Source organism: Petaurus breviceps, unplaced genomic scaffold (assembly GCF_028583685.1).
Source record: "Petaurus breviceps papuanus isolate PSGF00001 unplaced genomic scaffold, PetGlider_PUasm1.0 490, whole genome shotgun sequence".
NCBI lineage: Eukaryota > Metazoa > Chordata > Mammalia > Diprotodontia > Petauridae > Petaurus > Petaurus breviceps.
Window position 1 is genome coordinate 21,707,116 of NW_027186352.1, and position 10,070 is coordinate 21,717,185.

At 41.8% G+C, this 10,070-nt stretch overlaps 1 non-coding gene across 1 annotated transcript; it reads right to left on the bottom strand.

Annotated features, from left to right (window-relative positions):
• Positions 1 to 1,800: 1,800 nt before the first annotated feature.
• Positions 1,801 to 1,904, bottom strand: LOC138172200 (U6 spliceosomal RNA). The gene has a single exon (XR_011171072.1). It is a non-coding gene; the product is annotated as a U6 spliceosomal RNA (small nuclear RNA).
• Positions 1,905 to 10,070: the final 8,166 nt, after the last annotated feature.

A 10,070-nucleotide genomic window follows, 5' to 3' on the forward strand; every position in this document is an offset into this window, starting at 1 on the left:
TTAAACTTGATGTAACTCTGGGGTAGATTCAATTGTGATCCAGGGGTGGGGAACTTTTGACCTTTTTGTGTTCTATGGTTGAGCAAATGAATGTATTTTACTTATGTTTGGAAACTAATCTCCATTTGAGAAGAGGGGCTTTGTGGTGGACTTAATTAAGGTATAGCCTAGGGGTGGAGAAGTATTTGGAACCGAGACTTTGTAATTGATTGAATGATTGGAAAGTCCTGGGGTGGGGTAGGCCTTGGAGATTATTTAATCACACTTAGTAAATGCTGTATTTGGAATGATGTCATGTTCTTGGTTTGTCACTGAATAAAATGGAGAGCACCTATGCTGGTATTTTGAACCTGGGAAGTTGCCTTTGCTTGGTATTACATTACACCATTATGTTCCTGAAGATTATAGACTTTTTATTCCTCCAAATGAATTATGTTATTATTTTGTCTGGTTATTCATAGTATCCTCTTGGCTATTTGAGTGAAAGAACACTAAATCTGGAAATTCATGGCTGTAATGTCATTGTCTTTGTTATTGTACAGTGGGTTAGGTTGAAGTTCCCCTCACAGACTGCTCTCGGCACATTCTGGCCACTCCCATGGCACCAGGCACCCTGAGATTTAAGAACTTGGTACTTTGGAATGATGCAGAAAATCCTGGGGCAAGGAAGGTCTGTTGGGCCCCCATTGTGTGATAGCGGAAAGGAGGTAAAGATACATCAAAGCAGCATCGGAGAGCATTGGTCACTAACCTAGTAGGGCTGGCCCATTCAGTGGATTTTAAAAAGAAGAGACCCCACTCTTCCTTCAAGGCCATCATCTTTCAAATTAGTCTATGGCAAATAACTTCCCACCAACTTCCTGTGAGGGTATAAGGAGGGTCACACTTCCCCCACCCTGGAAAAATTGGTGAACTTCAAGAACATGCAAATAAAGTGTTGGCTCAGAGGATTCTGAGACTGAATCTTAGGCCCAGGTCTGTTTTCTTTGTGCTTCTGTCCTGAGCATAGGTGATTGAACAGCGATCCTGAGACATGTGTCCAACCTCAGATGCAACCATTCTGGAGCTAGAGTCCTTCAATTGGAGTTGATTAGCAACAAGAGAAGCTTCTGCATCAGAGAGAGGACCACTCTCAGAAGAATGAGCCCCAGTACCAGCTTGGCTTGTTAGAAGACATGAGCAGATTTGTCGGAATAGTGTGAGACTGAGGTGATGGTGAAATGCCAGTTCAGCAGTCCCCCATAATGCTTCATGTTGGGTGGTTTTAAACCTCAGCCTCTTGGGAGAATGTAATAGTAATTAAAAGTTATAGCTTATTTAAGCATCTGATAAGTATACTTATTAATCTCTTGTGTTAAGCATTTTTCTTGCATGAAGAAAATAAAAAGCTGCCCTATACCTGATTTACATTATAAGCAGAGTACCTGCCTGCTTCCCCATTTGGAGAGAGCCTAGTCATGAGTCAAACATGAAGTGTAAATAATTTTCTCAAGGTGTCCAAGGTTGGGGTTGAAGGAGAGAACACAAGATCAGAAATCACTTTCTCTTCTCTTTATTGACCATACTCCCCCAGGAGTAAAGCTAGTTTGAATTTGTGGGTGTAGAGCTAAGAGTTACCCCTCAGGAGAGGAGAGAGACAAGGACCCAAGCTCTCCCTGCTCCCAGCAGTGACTGCTGTTGTCACATCACTGTATATTGGCACAGCCCAACAATATGAAATAAATCTTTCCACAGTTAATTGAAGTATTCCTTTATTCCTGAAAAGAGTCGCTAAATTGCTATGGATCTTGTGAGTGCCTTAAAACTGTGGAGCACTTCACAAATTATTGGCTGTCCTTCTGCAGGGGTCATGCTAAGCTCCTCTAGATCATTTCAATTTTAGCATAGACATAGCCAAAGTAAGCACCATGTCCATCAATTTGGCCGATGGAAAAAGCTGGGAGAGAAAGCCAACGCGGTGAATGAGAATGTTGTAATCCAAAGACTCCTTGACAGCTTTGGCCTGAAACTAATCATATGATTAAAAAATCGATTGATGTCTTGTTTTTACATCACTTTCATTTCCCAATATAAGATGCCCACCAAAAGAGTCAACTCTGATAAGAAAAGATAAAAGGAAAAGGAAAAAAAAAACAGTTTAGTAAAGCTAGTCAACATGCCATTTAAGTCCCACAGTAGATGCAATGTTACAGATCCATAGGCCCCCACCTCTGCAGAGAAGGGTGGGAGGTGCATTTCTTACATCTGTCTAGATGGGCAGCTACAAAGACTGAATTGTTTCCTTCTTGCTGTTATTGTTCTGGCTATTTCTGGTGTGGTCAGAGTTGGGCATATCTTTTTCTCACTTGACTTTGTATCAGTTTGTATTGTCCCTTTTGACTTACTTTACCTTCGTCATTTCTTATCAAGTAGTAGAAGTCCAGTCGATATGTTTGCCATAATTTTTTACCCATTTTCCAGTTAGAGTGTGTCTGCTTTGTTTCCTTTAAGATGAAACCGAATGGGGCTAAATGCAAAGTCTTACAATCTGGTTCAAAAAGTCAGCATCCCGGGCATGGGATGGGAGGCACAGAGCTAGACTATAGTTTGTTCAAGTGAAAAAAGTTCAAGGGATTTTAGGAGTTTAACCTAGAAAAGTCAGTGTCTGCAGCAGTCTGTGTGACATTTAACCCAAGAGACTGGTTACAGTAACCAGTCCGTTGGTTCAAATAGTATCTTGATTGAAAGAGCAATTACAATTTGAAGTGCCTCAATGTTGGTATCCATACTCACTTCAGTGGAATTACAGGCTAGAGTGGATAAATAGCTCTTCTGACCCCATCAGTCATGTTTAATACCTTTCCTTTAACAAATGCTAGTAATAAATACATTCCCTTGAGATCTGGAGGTAAGAAAACAGAGATCTCCATCAATCGCTCTTACAGCAGGGGGTTATTTTGTGTATCCAGCTGTGGAGAGTTCCACCTCTTCTTCGGTAAGCACCTATTTGCCCAGCTATAAAGAACCCCTTTGTTTTTTTAGGGTCAGATTAGTCAATTCCTCCTAGACGAGGTCACAGTTAGCCTGGATGTGGCCCAGCTTGGCCTGATTGTTAAAGAAGACAACTGCTACTTATTACTGTTTTGTCTTATGGCCAGATTTTTAGTTTGGATCCTGGCAGCCCTACAAGAAAGAATTGTGGTGTGATGGACTCTGACACTCCACAACCCTGGGCAATTCATTGAACCTCTCAGTGTCCCCAGGCAGGTCTTTAAGACCCTCATCCAAGAGCTCACCGACCTGACTGGGTAGAGGGGGATTTTCAGCTTCTACTGTTCTGGACTTGGGGTCAGGAAGACCTGAATTCAAATTCTTCCTCAGACACTTACTAGCTGGTGACTCTGGGCAAGTCACTTAACCACTTCCTGCCTCAGTTTCCTTAATTATCAAATGGTGATAATAATAGCACCTACCTCCCAGGGTTATTGTGAGTATCAAATGAAATATTATTTGTAAAGTGCCTTGCAAACCTTAAAGAGCTATATAGATGGCATTACCGTCATCATCATTCAATCTCAGGTCCAGTAAAAACAAATCTATTTATAGATAAACTACCTATATAGCAAACTCATGCCCACCAAGGCAAAGTAACAAACCACTTGTAATTTATAATCCTTGATGACTGTGAAATACATATACGGGTGACTGCATCTGTTTATAGTCAAAGCCTTTTGTACATTTAACAGCAAGAGATCAGAAAATATGTGTTTATGTGAATACATATGTGTGTGTATCTATATATACACACATACGTACAACACATATTGTTGTTGTCATATATCTTTTGTTTTCAAAGGGGACCAATGGCATCATGGGGTATTTTTAAGTTGCTTGTGATTGGATTTAAGTGAGGCAGGGTTTCATAAAATGAGCTTCATTCTTTCTTCCAGAGTCACTGAGTTTCAGTTACAGGACAAAAGTCAGGACAACTGGCAATGGCCTAGGATGCAATGGATGACCTTGGCATCTTTGATGTCTGACCAAACTTTAAGCATTCCACAACACTAGTTTCAGATGCCTTCGTGGCCATTGGAACAAATTATTCCACAGGGGGAAGTCTTCACAAGTTTAAGATAGACATACTTCTAACCCACCAATGGGTTTGAAGACCGTCAGTTACCCGCACCCTGGTTTAGCCCATCTGCCAAGATGGTTTTACTGAGGTGTGGCCACTACAGCTTCTTGGAGCTGCAGGTGAGAGTTGGGTGAAGGTGGACACCAAAAGTGAACGAGCAGCCCTCCCGATAGAGGCTCTAGTCCTCTATGAACACCCCACATGCCTAATTACAGATGTATATACATGTATATAATGTGTATGTACATATTATACTAACATGTATACACACATCATATGTGTATATATACATACATATATACACACATAGACACACACATATACTATTATATCTAACTATAGTAGCACTTCTTGGTTCTTATGGGTTTTATTAGGTGACTTGTGTGAGCCTTCCAGCTCTGATGCTTCTCGATCTTACAAATATCCTTCAAGCGATGGACTCTGATTTAGTAGGGTCCTTATAGTTGCCTTTCCTAGAATTATAGGAGCCCTACAGACACCTGGTCTACGGGCTCTTACATCTCTGGGGATCATAGACTTCTTTGGCTAAAGTGAAGTTCCTAGATTCTTTCTCAGATTAAACCCATAAAACAAAATGCATTAGATGACAAAGACCCCCAAATTTAGCAAAAATAAAGATGTAGTTTTTTTTCCTTCCAAATTCACAGATTCCCTGAAATCTCTCTATGAACCTTGTGGGATCTAATCCAACACCATGATCTTATTCCTTCACCATCATTTTATAGATAAGGAAACTGAGGCCCAGATAAGTAAAATGTTTTGTCTAAAGTCATTAAGGTATTCAGATATAAAATGGAATATCAGAAATTTGAACTGAGGTCTTCTGTGTCCAATTCAATGCTCCTTTGAGGCTGACGGTTTGTTCAAGGAGGCATTACTTGCTGCCCAGCTAGCCTATGGCTACCCACTCTGCTAGACACTGCCAGTGTCACACAGGCCTGGGGAAAATGACTCACTATGATATCCCCAGGTAGTCAGAGGAAGAGGAGAACTCAGGCACTGAAAGGTTCAAGTGCTTGCACCCCCAAACTATCTTATTTCTTGTTGTTGTTCAGTTATTTCAGTCCTGTCCAAATCTGTGTGACCCCATTTGGGTTTTTATTGTCAAAGATACTGAAGTGGTTTGCCTCCTTCTCAAACTCATTTTATAGAAGAGGAAACTGAGGCAAACAGGGTTAAGGGACTTGCCCAGGGTCACAAAACTCTCAAGTGCTGGATGCCAGATTTGAACTCAGAAAGATGAGTTTGGTGACTATGTGTTCTATTTACTGCACTACCCAACTGCCCCATAATTATGTCATCCCTATTTTGAATACGCTGCTCACCTGTATGACTAGATTGGAAGCTCCCTGATGATGGGCTTTTTCTTTTCATCCCTTATAGCTAAGACAGTGTTTGACACTTCTGCATAATAAATACTTGCATGTCAGTTGATTATAGATTGAAAGAGTTGATGAGATGGGGTTGAAGCCAAACCTTGGTACGCTCACACTTTTGCTGAAGGTCACATCTGGGCATGCAATCCTCTGTGCACTTAATATACTAGGCATTTAACAATGCTTGTTGATTGTGTGAAACTGGTTCAAGCATCTCTTGGTGCCATTACCAACCATGGCTCATCTTAATTTTGTGAATGAGTCCCAGCTCTTCCTTGGATACCTCACACAGGCTAATGATAGATATCCTTTTCAGGAAGTTGTCCCTAACTCACCCACCAGAACTGAATGAACAGCCAATTAGAGGATTCAAGAGAGACAAAATGTGTGCTCACTGCAAGTACCAGAAAATCCAGAAGGAAACCAGTTTATAAATTCACATCCATGAATAAAGCATGATGAACCCACAGAAAAGCTCCCAAGGGTTTGAGAGATCCTTGAAAATGGCCCGAGGCACTTTGCAAGTTTCATTAACGACTTCTTCGCCTGTGCCTGTGTATTAATCAGATTTCACCCAGGAATCAGCAAAATGTCCAAACCGTGCAGTGTTAGATCAAGGATTTCCTCAATAAAAATTGTGCACCAGAAATGTGTGCTGGGTCCTACTGTGTTTCCTAACTGAATTCTGGGTCATGAGAGCATGGGTTAGAACTGAAAGAGAACTTAGGAGTCATTGAGTCCAGGTCCCTTGTTTTACATCTAAGGAAACTGAGGCTGATGGGCCAGAGTGCTTTGCCCATCATTGCCCCTTTCATCACGTCTCACCAGGCTGCTCTCTGAATTTCCCCCTCTTTCCCCAGAACTTTCTTCATCCTGGAAGATCATCTCGGCCCTGTGGAGGTGACCTCTGCCCCTCAGGTCCCTTCCCCTGGTTGGAGTGCTTCTCCACTTATGGAGGGGCTGAGGCTGGCCTTCTCTTCACTTCTCACTCCTTTTCCCACATCCCCTCCCCCCTTCAGCTGCTTTTTTTGTGTGTCATCTTCCCCATTAGAACGTAAACTTCCTGAGGATAGGGAAAGCCTTCCTTTCTGCTTGTATTTGTATTTCCAGCATTTAGCACAGTGCCAGGCACGTAGTAAATGCTTGATAAATGTTTATTGGATGACCAATGGCCCAGTATAACATACCTGAGGTAGGATTCGAACTCAGGTTTTCCTGACTTTAAGTCTGCCTTTACATGTACAACTCTGATTCTGTCATATTATAAGATTGCAGATTTAGAGCTGGATGGGACTTTGAAGACCTAATAGACCCATCTCCTAACGTAATTAGATGAGGAAACTGAGGCACAGAAAGACTTGGAATCGGTCATGGTCACATGAGTAATAAAGGAGAAAGGAAGGATTCAAACCCAGGTCCTCCATCTTGAAATCCTGAATGGTAGTCACCAAGCTACATCCAAGTCCACAACTTAGTGTTTGGATTCTCCTGGTGGTGTGGCAAGAACACTAGATACAGAAGACCTGAATTCTAACTCTGCCTCTGATACTAACATGCTGTGTGACCTCAGGCAAGAGACTATATCATCTAGTGGACCGAGCTCTGAACTTATCATCAGGAGGACCTGAGTTCAAATCCTGACTCAGACACCTAATAGCTGTGTGACCCTGGACAAGTCACTTCACCTCGCTCAGCCTCAGTTGTAAAATGAAGCTTAGATGTGCTGTCCTCTAAGGTCCTTCCAGTTCCAAATCTATAATCTGATGATTAGACTTTTCCCTTATCTGAATCTCACCTCCTTTTACTGCAAAATGAGATATCAGACTAGCTGATCTCTCAGCCTCCGCCTAAAGCTACCATTTGATGATTCCATGAAATTAGAATCTGGCATGCCTTTCTAAGCCCCAACTCTGTGTAAAAATAGAAAGTATTTATTAAAATAACTCGAGCTTGTCTACTTAGTAATACAGAGCAAACAGGCAAACAGCAGAAAGAAAATATGCAGAGGAAAATGTTTTTAAAAACCAAACCTAGCTGCTTTGCTGTTGTTAATGTGGCTGGTGTAAAGCATGATTTTCTTCTTTGACATGGAGGAGAAATTCCTTTTCTCTGCCTACCAACTCACTCAACTTTGCTACTCAAGAACCTTTGGTGGTTTGTCTCCCTCACTCCTTCCAAAGTTTTATCTCCTTAATTAGCATCAGGGACCAAGCAGGTCACAGGGCAAAAGAGAAGCTCAAGTGGGCAGGGGCTGCTCCCAACACAGGTGTTTTGCATGCATTAGTAGGCACTCAATAAATACTTGTTGGATTTTGAACCAGCAAGATTCATTCCTTTGTTCATTCATTCCACAAATATCTATTCAGCTTCTCCTACATTCAAGACATTGTGTAAGGGGTTGAGATGAATACAAATTTATATAAGACCTAGCTCCTGTTTTCAAGGAGCTTACAGTCTACCATCATACCTTGTTTCATTCTGGCACTCAGTAGGCATTTAATAAATGCTTGTTAATTGACTTATTGACACCACAAGGCTTCTGGTGGAGAAACAAATGTCCAGGGAAAAGTTTCCTTGGTGTGAAGCCAGGGGATGGGAGTGGTGTATGGAGGAAGTGTACCATCTGGTAGCTTCCTAGTTTAACGGATTATTCTCGTTCACTGGTTTCTAGCTGCTGATAAAATGAAAGCTATGTTAAGATGTAAATGTAACACATTTCAAAATTCTATGTAAGGTGTGTGCTGGCCATATAAGATGTGTAAATCCACATGGGTTGTCTAAATAGGACTTGCAGGAAGGTGTGGATTATATCTCTGGAATCTTGCCTACCCCTTTCTAAGAGAGACTGTGATTCTTGCCTTGAGGAGAGCAGGAAAAGGGGCCATGAGGATGGATGGCTGGTCTGTCTACACTGAGAGGGAAGTACTAGACTTTATTTATTTACCACATCAAATATCAGTAGCCTAGTGACTTGACTTTTAGTTTCAAAAGCTACTGGTCATCATACCTTAAAAGAAGAATGTGCCCCAAACTTGCACCCACTGTCTTGGCCTCTTCCTACCAAATGTTAATTACATAAAGACCATTAAAAATAGTGAATAGCATGTAAACTCCTTTATCTAAGAAAATTCTGAGAAGCAATCAGAAAAGTTATAAAAATATACCAGAAAGTCCATAAAAGTGAACGAGCTCTTTAGATAGGAGCAAGATGAGATCGTGGCCCACCCACCTGCTCCCAGCTACTAAAGTGCCTTCTCTCTGCGATTACCGTCCATTTATTTATTTATTTGTTATTTATGTGCTGTCTTCCCAGTGAGAATGTAAGCTTATGAGATTGTATTTTTTGCCTTTCTTTGTATTTGCAGGACCTGGCATAAAGGAAGTACTTAATGCTTGTTGATTTGTTGACCAGAGAGCTCTAACTCAAAGTAATTTCTTTCCAGCTTAAGACTAAATCTATGTCTTTGCATTTTCTTTCCAGTGCTGTAAGTATTTGCTTTGAGGGCCAAATCTCTCCTTGTCCAGCCCTGACTTTGTTTAAAACTGCAGCTATGCGTCTTCTTTTCTCCAGGTAAACAATCCCAGGGCCCTCAAGAGCCTTGTGGTCTGGAGGCCTATCTCTACTCCTACCCTCTTCTAAAAGCCCTCCAGTTTATCCACTGTAGCACCGAGATCTGAACACCACTTTCCAGACTACAGAGGGTTGGAGTCACATATAGAGAGACCATCTTCTTCCTTCTTATTTAGGCATCACTAATATATTCAAACAATGTTGATGGTGGTGAGGCTGGCTCCATGAATATGACTGATGGGGTGTCCCTGCCTCTGAGGAGCTGCCACTGACCAGTTAGCCAGAGACATGAGAAGTGCAGGAGGGCTGTAGCATTGGGCATCTCAAAGATGGCATCTGTTAGGTACAGAACTGTGATCCCAGAGAGGGCAGCAGAGAGACACAGGAATCATTCTTTGTATTGCTTTGTGACTGTGTATCATGTGTCTGGGCATGTGATTCTATTTGCATGTGATTTGTATTTATGATTCTGTGCTTTGTGTGCATAACCAGAGTTGGGGAGTACTCACCAGGACTCCAAGGAAGAGGAGTAAAAAATATCATGATGGGAAGAGAAGATGGGCTGGTCAGGTGGGGTGGGTGTGGATGGGAGGCCTCAGGGTACAGGAGAAATTGAGGATGGCCTTCAACACATTGGGTGGAGCCTGTCGAGTGAGCTGATGGTAGGACTGGAAAGAGTCTGGAAAGCATAGGCAGGTCCGGATGAGTTGTGACCCACATCACTGGTGAGAACTTCCAAATGGACAAGATCCCAGATCCTTTGGAATTTTTGAGAGTCACATGTGTGACTTGGCATCCCGTAGAGGACAAATTCCTTTGAGAGCAAAGCCTATTTTTCATTCTGCTTTTTTATTCATGGCACTTAACACAGTGTCTTATACCTACACATAGTAGGCACTTAATAAATGCTTCCCAGTGAATGTAAATGAATGACCAAAAAAGAGAGTGGGGAAATTACATGGCCAGAGTGAGAGGCAAGGGATAGACA